This window comes from Mauremys reevesii, linkage group 9 (genome assembly GCF_016161935.1).
Source record: "Mauremys reevesii isolate NIE-2019 linkage group 9, ASM1616193v1, whole genome shotgun sequence".
Taxonomy (NCBI): domain Eukaryota; kingdom Metazoa; phylum Chordata; order Testudines; family Geoemydidae; genus Mauremys; species Mauremys reevesii.
This window is the reverse complement of record NC_052631.1, coordinates 76,960,104-76,978,608: the sequence shown is the minus strand read 5'-3', so window position 1 is coordinate 76,978,608 and position 18,505 is coordinate 76,960,104. Positions and strand designations below refer to the sequence as shown.

Here is an 18,505-nt window from a genome sequence, read left to right as displayed (position 1 = left end):
GGCTCTTAGGAGTATTCATTACTTATGCTTACTTTGAAGATGTAAACCACAGTACTATTCACAGAAACTGAAGAAGTGTTCATCCATTTCATACCACCCATTTAAAGGAACAGCTCCTCATTCAGGCCAATCAAGGGGTGTTTTGGTTAGTTCTTTTTAAAAAAACAAAAAAACAAAAAAAAAACCCACCAAAACTTCATACCCAATAGATATCTTATTGGTGGAGCATAAAACTAGTTTGTGGCCAAAAATACATACTGTACAAGGTGCCCAAAAAGTCATGCTACTTCTAGCTGCCAAACAAGCGGCTTTATGTCATAGAAAAGACACTGGTTGAATCTTGCAACAGAACAAATGGCCTGTAAAGAAAAAACACTCCGCAGCTGTCTGAGCATTTTTCTGTTATTTCCAACCTTCTGAACCTCATTTAAAAGAGAGAGGAAGTCATCTGTGATAAAGTATGACCATGAAACACAAATAAGTATTGCAGGGAAAATCCTATGCATACCATCTGGCTGTATAGAATGAGGAAAGGAAAGTGACCCCACTCACAGTCCATGCTATGGCAGCAGAAAGGCTGATTCAGTGGGGCGTACTATAAATCTGATCAAGAGGCAAATAAAACCCTGGCTCAAGCTAGTAGATGCTGCTGTACTTTACATATTGAACCATTAAATATAGCTCTTTTTTGTGGTATTTTGATGAGCAATGTGGGGGGATACAAAATTCCTATTAATGAAAATGGTGAGTGAAAAGAAGTGAATAGAGAGTAATGTTAAAAGTAAACCCAGTGATGTAAGACCCAGAAAGCCAGTACCCGCATTGCCTCCTGCAGCATATGAAGTATTTTAGATTTTCTTACTGGCAGTTTTTTGGTGGTTGTGCCTGATTATTACTTGTATTACAGAACTGCTTAGGGGCCCCAGCCATCCACTGTGCTAGATGCTGTACAAAGACAGAACAAAGAGATGGTCCCTGCCCCGATAAGGTTGCAATCCAAGTATAAGAACAGAGACAAAAGGTAGGTGTAACCAACAGATGGGAAGCATAAGAACATCACGTGTCAGTACTGGTCAACAAGGTAAGTGGAGGTCACAGTACACCAGCTGCCAAGCCATTGCAAAGTTTTTTGTCAATATCACAGCAGGTGTGGGTGGGTGGGGGCAGTGGGTGTAATTCCACCAGTCTCAGATAAATGGTTCCTCTTAAAGAACAGAACCTGTGCCATTTAAACAGGCAATCCTAGTTGGGAGTCTTACACTGTATAGCTGTTAAATGTTTATTAGGTAGCAGATATTTTAAAATAATATCTTGGAGCCTTATCCAAAGGCCATTGAAATAAATGGACAAATGGGTTTCTATTGACTTCAACGGGCACTGGATATTCTTGTCCTTAACATTATTCTCCATCAACACATTTGGTGAACTTCAGGATGTTACCTTTCCCAGGCCTTTTCTGGGAGTGATTAATTGGGGAGCTTGGTTGGGGTAATATTATTTGGAGTTGGGAAGTTGTAGGTGGCCTTTATTAAGATCTAGTGTTATAGCCTTGTTTGGGCACCCTACTTTCTTAATATATTAAAGAAGCCTCTTTTATATAAAACCTAGAGTATAAGTGAGGCACAGTAAATAAATGCAAATGACGAAATAAATGTAACCATGGTTACATGATTATCAATTACTGTGATCCTTCCATGCCATAAAACATTGACTAAAGAGCTTGACATTACAAAAGCTTAAATGCTGATGTCTTTATAGAGATCCTACAGGATCAAGTTTTCTGCCTTGCCACTGTAGTAATTACAACTGATTATCAGGACTGGGGGGAATGAAAGAACAAAGAAATCTATCTGCCCATTGTGTTTATAAATGAAAATTGTCTTTACATATAAGAACGCTACATTGTAGTTGGACAATATAAACACAGTTAGACTATAATCTGAGAGGCAGCTCAGCCAAATTAGTTCTAGATAGCTGAAAATTGCAGAAGATATGCTGCAGACGTGGTACATACATGATCCTACACTCGCATAGCATGAAAATAGACCCTTAGCACAACTTACAGTCAGCTAAGAATAGGCTATATGAATGCTATATCTGTTTCCAGCACAGGTATGCCATTGACTGTAACAAAGGGTGAAATCCTGGCCCCATTGAAATAATGGGAGTTTTTCCATTGACTTCAATGGAGGCAAGGTTTCAGCCAAAGTATCTGCTTTCTTTTGTGGTGATATGAATATGCTCTGCTATGGTGTCAACTATAATAAATTACTCTATGAAATTCACCTTTGGTTTAATCCAGCAAGAGAAGGAAACTTCAAAGCAGAGGTTACCTGACTAATGTTACACTCATCCAAGTGCTGTAGGAGTCTCTGAACTACGGATTACGTTATACTAGGCTCAATGAAGAGTTAAAGATTGTGGGGTAACCTAATTTAGGAATTTCCTTGCTCTTCTGGGTTTGATATAGAGCCTTGTCTCAATGTGGAACTACATAGGAGTGACTCTTCATGCATCAGAGCACAAATAAATCCCATCATGTAATAGGAAAGTATGTAGTATGTAAAATATATCATACTGGGGGGGGGAGGGAAATTTCTTGTTTAAAATTTTAAAATTAATGTATCTCTCCTGGAAGAGGCTGGAATGACTGACACCCCTGGAGTCCAAAGTCCTCTTTTATCCGCACGTAGCAATTACTGCGTACGCGGCAGCAGCAGTGCAAGCTTCCCCACTCCCTGCCTGTTACCACTTCCCAGTCCCACCCAGCTGATGTATCTCATCCTGGACCTTGAGGACCCCACCTCTACGTGATGAGAGAGTATTTCAGTCTTCATGCCAATTTGTTCCTTTACCTCCCTACTAAGGCTACCAAGGGTTTTAATTAGTGTAAGTTGTGGCAGTGGTTTTTGTGATGTAGATCCCTGGACTGAGACCATTAACTCGTTTTACATAGGCCACTGAACAGCCATCAGATGAGAACAACTTTCAGATACCACCAAACTAAGCCAGATTCAACCAAGTGACTTGCTGGTGACAGGCTCGTGTTCAATACCATTTTTGTGAGATACCCAGTCCCATTCCTTGTGTGTTTTTTAATAGAATTTTTGTTAAATGATGAGGCGCTCGACTATGGACCTCAGAGTTCAGGTTGTAGCACTAGGTGACACTAATAATACTGTGGTACTGCAGGCAGAATTATAAAGTACAATACATAGAACTTCCATACAGTACAAAGTGCGCATAGGGTTTCTGCTAAGTTAATGGTTTTAGTGAATTCCTAGTAAGGCTAATAGTCTTTCAAGTAATTTGGAATATTAATTTATGATTTATTAATCATTTTGACTTATACAGCACTCTGAGTTTACATAGACACAGAGTGAAATCCTGACCATACTGAAGTCAATAGCAAAACTCCCTTTGACTTGAATGGGGCCAGGATTTCACCTACAGTATTGTTACCCCCTTTGACCTGAATAGTTAGACAAAATTCAGGGCCTTGTGGGTTGTTTCCATTAGGAGGAGAAATTGATAATGGAGTCGGGTATTCTTTGATACAATCCTATTCATTTACAAAGAATGAACTGATAGTTCTGTTTCCCTCAACACAGTAGGTATCAAACAGCAGGAGACAGTTTTTTTTCCCCTCACACTCCCAAGCATCTTTCCAGCCAGTGCTTTACTCAAAAGTTCTCTTAACTTTTCTGAGTCATGCTGCAAGTGCATTTCACTCTCGCTATGCCCTTGGCTTTCTGCTGTTTCTCTGTCAGCTTCTCTGGAGTTTCTGTTGCTTCTCTCCCACACAGACACACAGCTGTAATCAAATCAATCCCCTTCCCCTGCATTTATCAGACTCTTGGGAAACCCAGTGGATCAAATGGCCCAGCTACTGCCCAGGTTAGCAAGCAGTCTAGTCTTTGGATGGTGGCTTTCCATTGTTTCAACAAAGGAGCATTTAATTGTTCCTTGTTTAAGCTGAATGGAAGCTAGCTGTCACATCCAGGAGCCTCCAGGGGATGTGTGATTGCCCAACCTCCAGTGTAAGAGTATGTAGTTGGATTTTTAAAAAGTCCTTTTGCCTTAAAGATGATGTCCATTAAAATATAAACAGATCATATAGATTAAACCAAACAACAGAACTCTCCTCGCCCTATGTCCTCTCTGGATTTTTAAATACGACCAGCCCTTTAAAAAAACCTGCAAACTCCTAGTCCACCCCTTTCTGGGAAACCTTAAAAATAAATAAAGCTTGTAGGGAGTCCCGCTAGTCAACAGCCTCAGACTCTATTGGATCAAGGAGGAAATCAAATTCCAGAGTTGAGGACACATCATGGAAAATGTGTCATCATGTAGCACCTTTCTGATTATACTGGCAGTAGGTGTTTAAGAACATAAGAACGGCCATACTGGGTCAGAACAAAGGTCCATCTAGCCCAGTATCCTGTCTTCTGACAGTGGCCAATGCCAGGTGCCCCAGAGGAAATGAACAGAACAGACAATCAAGTGATCCATCCCCTATCGCCCATTTCCAGCTTCCAGCAAACAGAGGCTAGGGACACCATCCCTGCCCATCCTCGCTAATGGCCATTTTTGGACCTATCCTCCATGAACTTATCTAGTTCTTTTTTGAACCCTGTTATAGTCTTGGCCTTCACAACATCCTCTGGCAAGGAATTCCACAGGTTGACTGTTTAGTGCAGACAGATCACGGGTTCGGTTGACAAAGGGCTTAAAATCCAAAGGCAAAGCAAAACAAGTCAAGACAGGACAAAGCATACACAGAACATGGTGTGGCCATTTCCCCCTTCAGTGCTGTTTTCTGGCACAGCTTCTCTGCAGCAGTGGAATTCAGTGGCCTGCCTTTGAAATGTGAATGAATATTCTACAGAAGCGCTGGCACTTCAGAATGACATCCCTCCTATGCCCCAGAGTTGTATTTTGCTTCACATCATAGGAGCACTCAATGTCCCTGACTATAGAGAAATCTCCATAGTTGTCCTAGCACCAGTGCAACTACACTGGTTCGAGTGCTACTCTAGATAGAACATAGGTGTGTTTACCAAGGTCGTATCTAAAGTTGCTCAGAGATAGGTTAGATGACATGGTGGTAAATATACCTATGCCTTGTCTACACTAGTGCCCCTGCTCTGTTGCTACTACCCCTGGAGTTGCACTGGTGCTAGAGTAGTAGTGGGAGACTTCTTTCCAACCTGAGAGGGAGCTAATTGTTCACTGACACCGCCTGATGGAATTTTTTACTCACAATGTCCTATGTCATTACTGAGTTAAACTTACACTGCAGTTATACAAGAATACTCAGACATGAACACCACCTAGAGGCAAGATAATAAATTAAACTGTAAAGATTTATAGTTGAGAGAACCAAACTTGTGTGAACCATTTTGGCCTACCTCCAGCCACTGTGAAGCTGAGACCTGCCCCCCCAATGTAAGCTGAATATTTTTGGCAACTTTGCTTCAAACTAATCCTTCTAGGAAAGAGACAACATCTGCCAGTGATGACTGGAGGCTAACATGTCACTCCAGAGGTATTATGTTTAGGGAGAACCTTTTGAGAGTGACAATATGGTGTCCTCCTCCTCTTGCATACCCCTGACATTGGGAAGATATTTATGGGGATACCCATTGGTAACTGTGTGAATCAGGTAATTCAATTGTGATCCACTTCTATTTTTTTCTTGCTTTATTTTAGTGGATATTAGATAAAATAAGGGTCCAAATGTATCAAAGGGATTGTTAGTTAAAGCTTTATTGAATGTGACCTATGAGACCTGTGCACCTCATACTAACAGTTTGAGGGATGTCCACCATTTCCAAGTTTCCAATGATCAGTTGTGACTCCTAAAATGCACCAATACACTCCCTTTCCCTTTAACTCTTATTATTATTTGTATTACCATAGTACCTAGGAGCCTTATTGTGGTAGGGGCTGTACAAACACAGAACAAAAAGATAGTCTCTGCCCCAAAAGTTTACAATCTAACAATTCTTACTTTGCTTCTATGACTACAAGGGCAATGAAATGTAAGAACCATGCAAGCCTTGGTTTAGCTCTGCCTTTCTCTCCCCTCATGGAAATCCCTGTGGGAAGAGGTTTGGGGGAGCTGGACTGGTAAAACTCCACAAAAATCTCCTTGCAGAATTTTCATTGGATTGTTTGATCTATAGAAAGGTTGAGGTTCTGTATCCAGGTTCCATACCAAAGGGTCCCCCCACCTAAAATGTCCCAAGCTTCTGCCCTCAGAAACCATGAACCCTGAAGGGGGGCACAGGAGACCAGGACCTTCCCAGTGCAATTCATCCTTGTGCAGAGGGGGAGCACAAGGCTCATGCACCCTTAAGCTGTCTATTTCAAGGGCTTAAGGAAGATTTAGGTGCTCCATAGATCTTGTGCGGCCCCACTGCACATGGCTCCTTTGGCCACAGTGTTGCACTGGGAGCTTCAGTTCAACGGATTATCCACCATGACCCCCAAATCTCTTTCAGAGTCAACCCTTCCTCAGTTGTGACTTTTGGAGCATCTAGTAAAGTGTTCTTAAAATATTCACATTTATCATTCACATTTTTCTGATTACATTCAGCTAATTTGTATCATAGTGGTTTTCAGCTTTGTGAAATTGGCCCCTTTAAAGCACAAAAGTATGGATAGCTCTGGTCTGGAGTCAATTCTGATTGCATATTATAAATGTGATCAATTCATGATCTTTTGTACCTAAGTTACTTACATTACATTAATTTATAGTTCTGTGATCAGTTTATCTTTATCTGTCAAGACAAGATCTAATACAGAATTCAAGAGTAAGTGATGTGCGTTGGGGAACTGTGGGATATTTTGAAGTGGGCCTCCCTTGATCTCTCCTGTTGAAGCTGTTTCACTGTGGATAAATAATGAAAGAATGATTCCTTCCAGATAGGTGCCCTAATCACTGGACCATAGTCATTCTCGCTCTCTCTCCTTTCCTCCTCCCCCGCAACAGTCAGAGACAGAAAGTCATGCACTCAATATGTGCAGTACTTTACTTTTTTCATTTAAGTACACATCTGAGTGTGATGCACCAAACATCCCTTTATTTGGCTATACTATCATAAAAGGTAAGAGGCAGTTTGCACCTGGCAATCTTCCAGATTTGGAGATCATTCTGAAATTTAGATTTACATACCATCTAAAGAGATTAGAAATTTTACTCTGGGTGAACAACACCCTTTATAATAACAACCATTCCCAGCATTTCACTGTCTGTGCAGTGGTATGTTAAACATTCAAGCTAACGGCATGACGTTCTGATCTTACCAAGATATAAATGCATTCTAGGATGTATAAATTATAGGAGTTTCAATAAATTGCATTTGAAGGGACAGCAACTGCATGCTTGAAAACAGATGGTTTTAGTGCTCTGAATAGGCCTGATCCTGTCTGTCAAAGTTAAGGAGATTTGAGTCTGGTTGTCTTTTAGGTTTGCTGTTTCTCTGTGATCGTAATGGCAGAGAATTTACATTAATCTGCATGTGTATGTATACACATGTAGCTAGAGATTACACCATGTGTATATCTCTGATAAATTGAAGTGTCATGTGATAAACTGCATTTATACCCTATGCTCACCTCCCCTGCACTCCACCCACACTACCTGTTGCACTCCAAACTTCTGATCAGTTTTCAGACAATTGCTACTTGAACACATCAATCAAATCCGTAGAAATGTTTTCTTCTTTCTTCACATGATGTGGAACTCCCTCCTTTCTCCCTCCCCCCTCAAAATTGCATTGGCTAAAATGAGTAATATTCAGTGCTGGCCAAGAAACAGGATGAAGTTTTTGATTTCTTCTGAGTCCTAGAGGCTAGAAACAGGAGCGGTGTACTGTTAGAAGATAAGGAATCCACTCTTTCTTTCTGGTGGGATTAAAGCTTTCATTTCTGACTGATTGTGAAATACTGGAGCTTAAAGCAGTGATGTTCTGATCTATGGAAAAGCTAATTTAGGTAATATTTAAAGTTTTATAAAATGTATTGAATTTTATTATTCCCTCCCTTTAAGGCCTTTTTAAGTGAATGAGTGGCCTGATTTCCATTATTGCCATAGATGGTGTCTAACATGTATCCACTACAAACTACGGTCAATGGTAGGAGTTACAAAGAGTAACCTTACACCTGTTGGTAAAATCAGTTATTACTTTTCTCAGAACTTTTTTTTTAATGTGATGTTTGTTAGTTGCAGGGAAAGGTGCTGTTTTATTTGAATCCCAGGAGGGTGGGTCTAAGCTAATCTAGGATATAATAACTTCTGCCCTACTCAATAAAGGAAGGGGCCTCAGAGCTCAGAAATCAAATAAATATGTGGCTCAAATGATAGAGCAGGAACAGAAATGAAGATAAAAGGTTTAAAATGAGGAAAGTGGATGGGGAACAGAGAACAGGGAAAGGTGCTGGCCTGTTTGAATCCTGGGAGGTGGGCCTAGGTCCACCCAGAATGAAAGCTCCACCTCTCAATCAAGGGGAGAGGCCACAGAACACAATAGATTAAAAACAAATGAAACAACAGGGATGGATGTAGCATCATAAGAGTGGCCATACTGGGTCAGACCAAAGGTGAACCTAGCCCAGTATCCTTGTCTTTCGACAGTGGTCAATGCCAGGTGCCCCAGAGGGAATGAACAGAACAAGTAATCATTAAGTGATCCAGTCCCTGTCACCCATTCCCAGCTTCTGGCAAATAGGCTGGGGACACCATCCGTGCCCATCCTGGCTAATAGCCATTGATGGACCTATCCTCCATGAACTTATCTAGCTATTTTTGAACCCTGTTATAGTCTTGGCCTTCACAACATCCTCTGCAAAGAGTTCCACAGACTGACTGTGCGTTGTGTGAAAAAATACTTCCTTGTGTTTGTTTTAAACCTGCTGCCTATTAATTTCATTTGGTGACCCCTAGTTCTTGTGTTATGATAAGGAATAAATAACACTTCCTTATTTACTCTCTCCACACCAGTCATGATTTTATAGACATCTGTCACAGGGTTTCTCAAACAGGGGTCGCTGCTTGTGTAGGGAAAGCCCCTAGCGGGCCGGGCCGGTGTGTTTACCTGCCCCATCCACAGGTCCGGCTGATCGCGGCTCCCACTGGCTGTGCATCGCTGTTCCAGGCCAATGGGAGCTGCTGGAAGCGGCGCCTCTTCCAGCAGCTCCCATTGGCCTGGAGCAGTGATCCACGGCCAGTGGGAGCCGCGATCAGCTGGACCTTAGTCATCTCTTTTCCAAGCTGAAAAGTCCCAGTCTTATTAATTGCTCCTCATCTGGAAACCCTTCCATACCCCTAATAATTTTTGTTGCCCTTTTCTGAATCTTTTCCAATTCCAGTATATCTTTTTTGAGATGGGGTGACCACATCTGCATGCAGTATTCAAGGTGTGAGTGTACCATGGATTTATATAGAGGCAATATGATATTTTCTGTCTTATTATCTATCCCTTTCTTAATGATTCTCAACATTCTTTTTGCCTTTTTGACTGCCACTGCACATTGAGTGGATCTTTTCATAGAACTATCCACAATGACGCCAAGATCTTTTTCTTGAGTGGTAACAGTTAATTTAGACCCCATAATTTTATATGTACAGTTGGGATTATGTTTTCTAATGTGCATTACTTCACATTTATCAACATTGAATTTCATCTGCCATTTTGTTGCGTAGTCACCCAGTTTTGTGAGATCCTTTTGTAGCTCTTCGCAATCTGCCTGGGACTTAACTATCTTGAGTAGTTTTATATCATCTGCAAATTTTTCCACCTCACTGTTTACCCTTTTTTTCCATATCATTTATGAATATGTTGAATAGGACTGGTCCCAGTACAGACCCCTGGGGGACACCACTATTTTCCTCTCTCCATTCTGAAAATTGACCATTTATTCCTACCCTTTGTTTCCTATCTTTTAACCAGTTACCAATCCATGAGAGGACCTTCCCTCTTATCCTATGACAGCTTACTTTGCTTAAGAGCCTTTGGTGAGGGATCTTGTCAAAGGCTTTCTAAAAATCAAAGTACACTGTTTTCCCTTGTCCACATGCTTGTTGACCCCCTCAAAGAATTCTAGTAGATTGGTGAGGCATGATTTCCCTTTACAAAAACCATGTTGACTCTTCCAAATTATGTTCATCTGTGTCTGACAATTTTGTTCTTTACTATATTTTCAAAGATCCAAAGATTCTAAACAAGGGTGTCGGATGAGGACCCCGAGCACAGGGGAAAGTGCTGGACTAACAAGTGTCAACACTGAAGTCCTCTGGTTTTCTACAGAATAGATGGGCAGCAGCAGCAATAATGCAAGCTTCCCCTTCCCTATCAATGTGCCAGAGGAACCTCCACTAGCCGTGAGATGGCAGTTTAGTCTGTCTTCAGACATATTTAGTTCTTAATATCCCTCCCAAGAATGCTTGTAGGAGTACCATTTGTGGTAGTGATTTGTGTGATGTGGAAATCTGACTGTGATCTGAATGGAGAGGATCAAATTCTGAGACTAACTGAAGAGCTATCAAATAATAACTTTCAGCCACTACTACATTGGGTTCACACCAGCAACTGGTATATTTCTGCTCCATATTATCAATCTCCAGAGCCATCTAGTCTCCTCCTCTGAAAACAATCATCACAAATTATATTTAACTTTTACCAATGAAATGGTTCAATATTGCCTCCATTTCTTAGTTTTACATTTCACTGCTATATAGTTATCTCCTTTTTATTTGCACTGTTCTCCAGATTGTCTGGAAACGCTGAAGATGAGTCCACCCTTAAGTGAAGGTGTCTTTATGGGTGTTAGGTTTCACCTTGATTTCTATTCTTTTGCAGTACAGCTTTCTAACTTCAGATTTTTGTTTGTTTTGCTAAATACTTGTCAGGTATTGTCTGAGTCATAAATGCACACCACCACTTTCACCTACACATTTCCATGACACACTAACTGTTTAAAGTAGCTTATCCACCTATAGCATTCAATACTCAGTGGAGATTCAATAACAAACTCTCATGGGATCCCTTACTAAAGCACCACATTGTCATCCCCCATTTCCACTGGCTAAGAAGAACTAAATGGGGAAGATCTGGAATGAGTTGAACAACATACTGTTTCCTTCCCTCCTTCCTGCCAGAAGTCTGTAAGGTCAAGCTCCACTGTTGTGAAGGGCACTGGAGCCAGGACAGTAGGGGGCACAGCTGAGAGACTGACACACTTCCTCACATTGTCTTTACTCCATCCTTCAAACCCAGGGCATTACAGTAGTGTAAGATACTGATGACTCCTTCACCCACCCTACTACCTTGTTATGACCTGGTCCCCTCTCACCTTCAGGGGATTGGAACAGCAGTTGGCAGAAAGACCACAGTGGCATGGCGCTCTCATGAAATGTGAGGGGCTCCTGGATAGACAATAGGCCTCCATGGATGTCCCAAGATCTGTGGAATATCCCCATGGGTCTTGAGCTACCTGCAAGTTTCAAGGTCCACAGCCTGAGAAGCTCCATGGGAGGCAACACCACCAATGGGACATTTGAAAGAAACTCCATCATTTTCAACTCCTGGACACACATTTCTTCTTTCACCAGGTTTACACGGATATAACTCTGTTAACTACATAGGAGCTACTTTTGATTTGAGTAGAGAATCGCGCTAATCTAATTTCCTCATTCCTATGCAGTCTTTTCCCACAAAGGGGACAATATGGCCCTAAGAATGTAGCAACTCCCAAAAGCATTCCTTGTTTTCTGCCTTTTTTTAATCAATTAGTTCTGTATTCACTTCCCTTTTTTGTCATGGATCCTCCCTCATGGTCAGAGTGAACACACATCCTGTAAGACTTCAGTGAAAGGTTGCTGAAGCACCATGAGAGTCCCTTGTGCATTGTTACAATTGACTTTTATAGTTAAAAAAAAAAAAAGAGAGAGACTGTGGTTAAGCACCATCTACTTCAAAATTTGTGGGCCTTCTCTCCTGTGTGGTGATTGTACCCTAATTTCCTAACTGCCTCATTTGTAGAGTTCCAGAACTCTGCCACTAACAAACACCAGGAAGACAAGTCTGTGGTTCCTTTCTCCCATTTTTAAAATGCCACCTCCAGAACTCAGAGCAGTGCTGAGACATGGCCCCTACTCTTTTTGGCCGTTCTGACTGCATGCCTCCAAAGTGACCAAAGAAACTTCTGTTTTCCCCATTTGGACTCATTCTGTTGAAAAACAATACATTAAGGGAAGGTTTAGCTGGGGATTTCCATATTCTAATCTTTCTCCTATAATATTATCAGATCACCTTGAAGTAAATTCACTACCACACTGCAGTTACATCCCCAGTCACATTATTATTTGAAAGGCAAAATACAAATAGTAATGTGGAACAAGCACATTGTCTAAAAATTATTATTAAACCAAACCATCTGATGGATCTCCCTAGAAAGGAGATGGGGAGTCTGAACTGGTACCATGCTCGCTACAGACTTGCATTGAAATTGTTTTGCCGTCCTCTTGATATAGTAACACTTTCTCTAGATTGGTGCTGACAATGTTTCATTTTGACTTGGTAATGTAGTTTCCACCACTGAGCTGCATCCGAGGCACTTTGCCGCCATCTTGACATTATGTCATTTCTCTAGACCTAGGGTGACCAGATGTCCCGTTTTTAAAGGGACAGTCCTGTATTTAAGCCCTTCTGCAGGCTTTTTCTTTAAAATGGGCAAATTATCCCATATTTTATGTCCCCCCCCTCCTCCCCATCAGTACTGGCGTGTCCTGCTGCTGGCCAGATCCCTGTTCGCCAGATGCCCGCCCACCAGTGGTGAATGGGGGGGTCCAATAGTGAACAATGGGGGTGGGCGTGCAAGGCTAGTGGCAGGGCAAAACTGCAGCTTTTGGGGCTGGCCACTTCCCCTGCTGGTCCATCAGCACAGCCCCTGCTGCGAGCTGGCTCTCAGCCAGCAGGGCCCCACCCCCATCCCGTTTCTGCCCAGGAGTGACTGTGAGCTGCGGTGGCTGGTGAATATGGACAGGTGCCAGGTGGCAGCTGGTTACATGTCACCTCTGCTGACCACCCATCAGCCCTTTATGTGCACCCCTTCTTGCTGTCCTTTCCCTGCTTTGCCCCTTCACCCCCCTTCAACCACGCTGCTCCTCCATATCCCCCCAGTGGGGCACGTCCCGCTCCCAGCGCTGGGTGGAGAACCAGCCCCTGGCCAGAGCACTCAGCTCACTAGCAGCCTGGCCGGCAGGTTCCTTCCTTCCTCCACTGCCTCTGGCTGGCCAGCACCCTAGAAAGCCCAAGACCCATCGGCTCGGGGCACTGACCAGGAGGAGCCAAGCTCTGCAGGTGCCAAAGCCCCGCCCAGCGCTGGCACGGGGAAGCCTCCTGCTCCTCAGCTAAGCTCTGGAGTGATGGGGGGAGAAAACAATTTCCAGCCTGTTTGTGCCCTGACCCTGCAGGCTCCACAGCAGCCCCCCAGGCAGGGGCTTAGCACCCTCTTCACACACCATGAATCCTGCCCCCAGGGAGCACAGGGCTGCTCTGTCCCCTAGGCACCTTTCCCCTGCTGAGCAACCTCTCTGGCCCGGTTTGCTGAAGCTCCTGCAGTCCGGTTCCCTGGGCCCTGGTGCACAATGCATCATTAGGGCATAACCCCTTCCTGCTTGTGTTGTAGTGTGGTCGGGGGGACAGGAGATGGCTGGGTTATGTCGGTGGCCAGCAGCAGCTTGGAGGTGTTAGCTGCTTTTCCACAGTGTGCGGGCAGGACAGGACAAGCTGCTTCTAGCCATGCGGAGAGGAGAAGAGATGAGCTCTGCAAAGACACAGGCCAGGTCGTCCCTTCCCCTTCCCCTCCTCCCCTGTGGCTGGAAGCAGCTCCCGGCCCTTCCCTCCTGCACAGTGCACAAAGGCTGCTGCTGACTACAGTCTGGTTTGAACCCTGGCAGAAATCTAGGGAAGAGGGACATGTGACCTGCGTGCCCCCCCACGTGTTGCCTTGGGAAGGCTCAGCACCAGGTAGCAGGGGAGGCAGGTCCATCCCAGGGGCCCAGCCAAGTATGAATGGTGGAAAGCATCGGGCAGGGTCGGTTGGTCACCCCGTGTGAGAGAGGTGTATGGCAATGTGTGTGTGTGGGGCGAGGGGGTTAGCGGTGTGTGTGTCACTTCTCCCCGTGTGAACCCCTAAAGTCAAAGATAAGAAGGTAAATAAAAAGAAGCCAACTACGCAGTATTTATTTTTAACATGGGCTCAGTCAACTCAATGTTAATTTGAACGTTTGTACTGCACAGTTCTGATTGCCGTTGAACTTGCTTGAATACGAGTAATTTTACCAGGTGTCCTGTATTCAGCATAGGGAAATATGGTCACCCTATCTAGACCTGAATTGACACCCTTTCATCCTCACACCACATCATCTCCACAACCTTGTACTCACAATGCAGATGTGCTATCGTACCTAGACGAAACAGAATTTGCTAAGTAAGTGGTGGCAGCCTTAATTCAGAAGTTTTCTTTAAATCTCAACCTTAATGTTTCAGAGGTTTTATGTTTATTAAATGAAAACATCAACAGCTGCTAGTTTTTGTGTTTACAAGGAATTGATTCTTGTCAAACCGTGCCTATCTGACACTGATTAATATCTAAAATATTACATTCTGTTATTCTGCATTTACTGTTTCATTTTAAAATCCAAGACCATACTTACTCTTATACACATCTTGTATAATAATTCAAGTGCTATAATGGCATTTTAGCACTGTAAATTGCTGCCAACCTGACCTTAAATCTATCCTGCTGGCTAACATTAACCACAGCGCTTCAGAACTGTCACTGTACTTAGCCTCATGCATCCATTCATTACATCATATTTTTTTCTAGGATCTTTATTTTTAATAACAATAACTGAACTCCCACATGTTCAATTATTGCTGGCAACTCCGTGACTCTTTCTTAACAGACGTTAAAGAGGCAACATCAAATTCTTTATGCTCTGGGTATTGCAAAACTAAATCAATCCTTTACACCTATAGAAATAAGACTAATTTAAAAAAAAAGCCACAAAAATCACAATAAAAGGTAATGATTGTCTTCTCCTTGCATTCCTGCTGGGCCTTCATACTTGAATTTATTGCCGGTAGCCTTTTCCATATAATAAAAAAATGTGTATACATCTGATTGTCAGTTTAAAGACTTTCTTCCCCTTTGGACCTGATCTATATATACCATAAACCAATCAAGAAAGCTCTAGATGTCAAAGTGGTGTTTGCTTTTCAAATCAGTCAACCAGTGTCCAAATGGCAGGACCAACTAGTGATGAGTGGAGCCAGGATTTGTTAGGAGAAAAGTAATCTGTTTACTTTGTGCAACTCCTCTTGAGTGCAAGTTTCTATAGCAAAGCCATGAATAACACACAAGGAGATTTTTCTGTAAAAATTCTCAAGCAATTTTCTTTATTTGTTGGAAACATGGAATCTGATGCTTGTTATTACTATAGAACCAAGAACAACTCTTACATTAGCACCAAATAGGAGGAAAGGTACAATACCAAACACACACAATAGCGCTGTAACAGTCTGGATATTGAAATGCAGAAATATGACTTGACATAGAATGACCATAACTAGCACATGTACACCCTGGCATATGAATGGGCCCTAACCTAGAATGAAAATATTATATTCTTTATGCCTACAATTATTTAGATCACAAGACTTGAAAGCACTTCACTTTAAGCAAATACAGGTTAAATGTGAAGGGAAAAGTTTGTGTTTTGGTTTGAAGAAACATCTTGTATTTCTAGCAAATCCAGTCCAGATATTTTAAGTTAATTTTAGAAGAAATAATCTTGTAGGCTATATTGCATACATGGTACTATATTACTGTTTTTTCAGCTGTGCATAAGAACATAGAAGATTTTCCTCTTATGGAATTCTGGACCTGCTCCAGAGCCCACTGAAATCAATGGGAGTCTTTCCATTTGGAATGGAGTCTTTGGATCAGGTCCTATGTGACATGGGTTCATCCAAAGAATAGGCCACCCAGAACTGTGGTAGAACTTTACTCATTCAAAAATAGGCTCAGTTCAGAAAGCATTTTTCATTTATAGAATTGTAATGAATTATCTTCTGGCTGGTTATCACTTCTTAAATTTAAACACATACTTCCAGTGATAAAGATAGATGAACATAATAAAAATTAAAAATATTCTAAGTATCTAGCATTCATCTAGTATTTGTCATGTACCCAATATCCTTTTATGGGAGTGCCAATTATGAAATACTATTTTGCAATAAGTTTGGAAAACTAGTAGCTATCACTGGAACCATTCCTTGAAATTAGAAAGATAATTAGTATAATTTATTTATCTTTCTCCAAATAAATATTCTATGGTCCAGCCAAATATCTGTAGAATGAGACAGCAACATTTTTGGCAAACATTGAGAGTGTTTTTTAATTTAGAAGATAGTTCACAATATAGTCTGACCTATAAAGCACCTGGAATCTTTACCCCTCTCCCCATACCATACTGCTGCCATTTGAGATCAGCAAGAATGCTTGAGTTGGATCTGCCTTAGAATAAAAGGTGACCAGGCATTCTCTGTAAGGGTCTCTTTCCTTTGCAATATTCTCTCCTCAACCTGTTCCAAAACAGCCCAAAAATATTGACAGGCACACACAAAAAGTCCATCTGTGTCAGTGGGCATTTGTGGAGGACTGAGGCAGCAGTGGGTGGGATTTGTCTGGTGGGGTGTTAGTGGTTAAAACCCTATTATAGGTCACATGACTGATCAGATGAGGTGTGATAGGGTGAAGGGAAGAAGAAACACTGCTGCCTTGATTGATGTTTGGTTACTTCTGTGGTATCAGGTTTTGAAGTGTATGTATGGCTTCCCAGAGCTTTTGATAGGCACCCGCTGGTATGGAGTTTCTTCTGAACTAAAATCAAAATAGTTTATAAAGATCCAAAAGACAACCCACTCCCCTCTTTCACCAGCTAAATCTAGTAATATCCCTTGGCTGAGCTATTGGTGATTATTCAATAATGAACAGGGGATATTTTGTCACTCACAGGAGTTCTGGCCAATCAGTTGAGAGACATCAGCTTCTTGCCCTAGGCCACTATCATATACCTGAGGAGACAAAGTGGTGGACCAGCTGTGTTAGAAGAATAAAAACACAAGTATTCTTTCTCTTGAGTTTTTCCTATGGGAAGGAAAGCTCAGGTCCTAAACCATTTACAATCCTTCTTAGTAAAGTTGGGAAGATACTAAAATACTAGTGATTGAAGGTGATCTGGGGAAATTTCAACTATTCGTCTTGAAACTTAATGGTTTTAACTACTGGCTACCATTCTTTTAAGCCACTTCTACACAACTGAACAGCGTTTTGGGGCAGGGCCCATGACTATGTGTTATAAAAATCCTTTGGACAATACTTCAATACAAACCAAATAATAATGACATCAGTTAAATGGGTTAAAAATCATGGACATTCCAAGGCTTGTACTGACATATAGGAAAAAGTTAAATTCTGTCTACAGCATTGACTTTTAAGAGTGACCTAGCAACACACATAAATTGGAGCTGTCTATACGGTTTGGCTGCTGTTGCTTCTTTATGATTCAGAAAGAAGTTCAAGAGGTTGTATCTCTCTGACCACAACCTCACTCATTCTCTGGTCAGTTAGACAAGAACTGAATTTATAATGCAGAAAAGGCAAGGAATAGCACAAGCCCCATTCCCCCTAAGTATCACTTCTAACTGTTGACACTTGGGTATAATGGTAATGTAAATGGAGACCTTGAGTACAAGAATGATGAGGAGGAAGGAGGGAAATACTAACAAGTTCTGCAATTTATATGCAATGTAGTAAAACAGGTTAGTCATATAAATATCCAGTAAAGATTCTGTTTAGAGAGCTGCAACTTATTTATTTACTAAACACACCTAACACACCCATCTGTTTGTTTGCAGTTCTGACTTTGCACACTAAGGGCCAAATTCACAAATCCTCATTTTGTCCTTTCCATCCCTTATAAAAAATAAATCTAGAAGTGCAGAACATATTCTGTTCTCATAAGCTGTGTGCTTTATCTGTTTCTTTCTCTGCTGTACCTTCCTATACCAAACCTAGCCTTTTCAACGGCTTATACTAAAATGTATGTCAAGTAATTTCTTGTATTTAAAAAACAACACAAGCACAGAGTATTTCGTGCTTCTGCTTGCTAGATTGTCTTATACAGTAACTGTTTTAAATTCTGCACTGCCAGTCATTTTGCTTCTCACTAAATGTGATATATCTGGCCAACTGTGTGAAATGAGCCTTTTGAATAAAAGGAAACTTTAGGAGGAAAATGTAAAACATCCTTGATATACAGTCACATGCATAAAATTAGGTAGAAAACTATTATTACTCCATACAAACCCTGGCCCTGAGCCTAGTTACTGGTTTCCAATTTAATGAGACTGACACTAATCAGGAAGAG

The 18,505-nt window shown here is 41.7% G+C and overlaps 1 long non-coding RNA gene across 1 annotated transcript in view; it reads left to right on the top strand.

Moving 5' to 3' along the window:
* LOC120371935 overlaps nt 1–11,801 on the top strand; it is a 66,424-nt gene extending 54,623 nt beyond the window's left edge. Inside the window, exons 3-4 of the long non-coding RNA XR_005584656.1 lie at nt 908–1,021; nt 11,365–11,801. This is a non-coding gene — a long non-coding RNA (uncharacterized LOC120371935). The remainder of the gene's footprint in view (nt 1–907; nt 1,022–11,364) is intronic.
* The last annotated feature ends 6,704 nt before the right edge of the window (nt 11,802–18,505 follow it).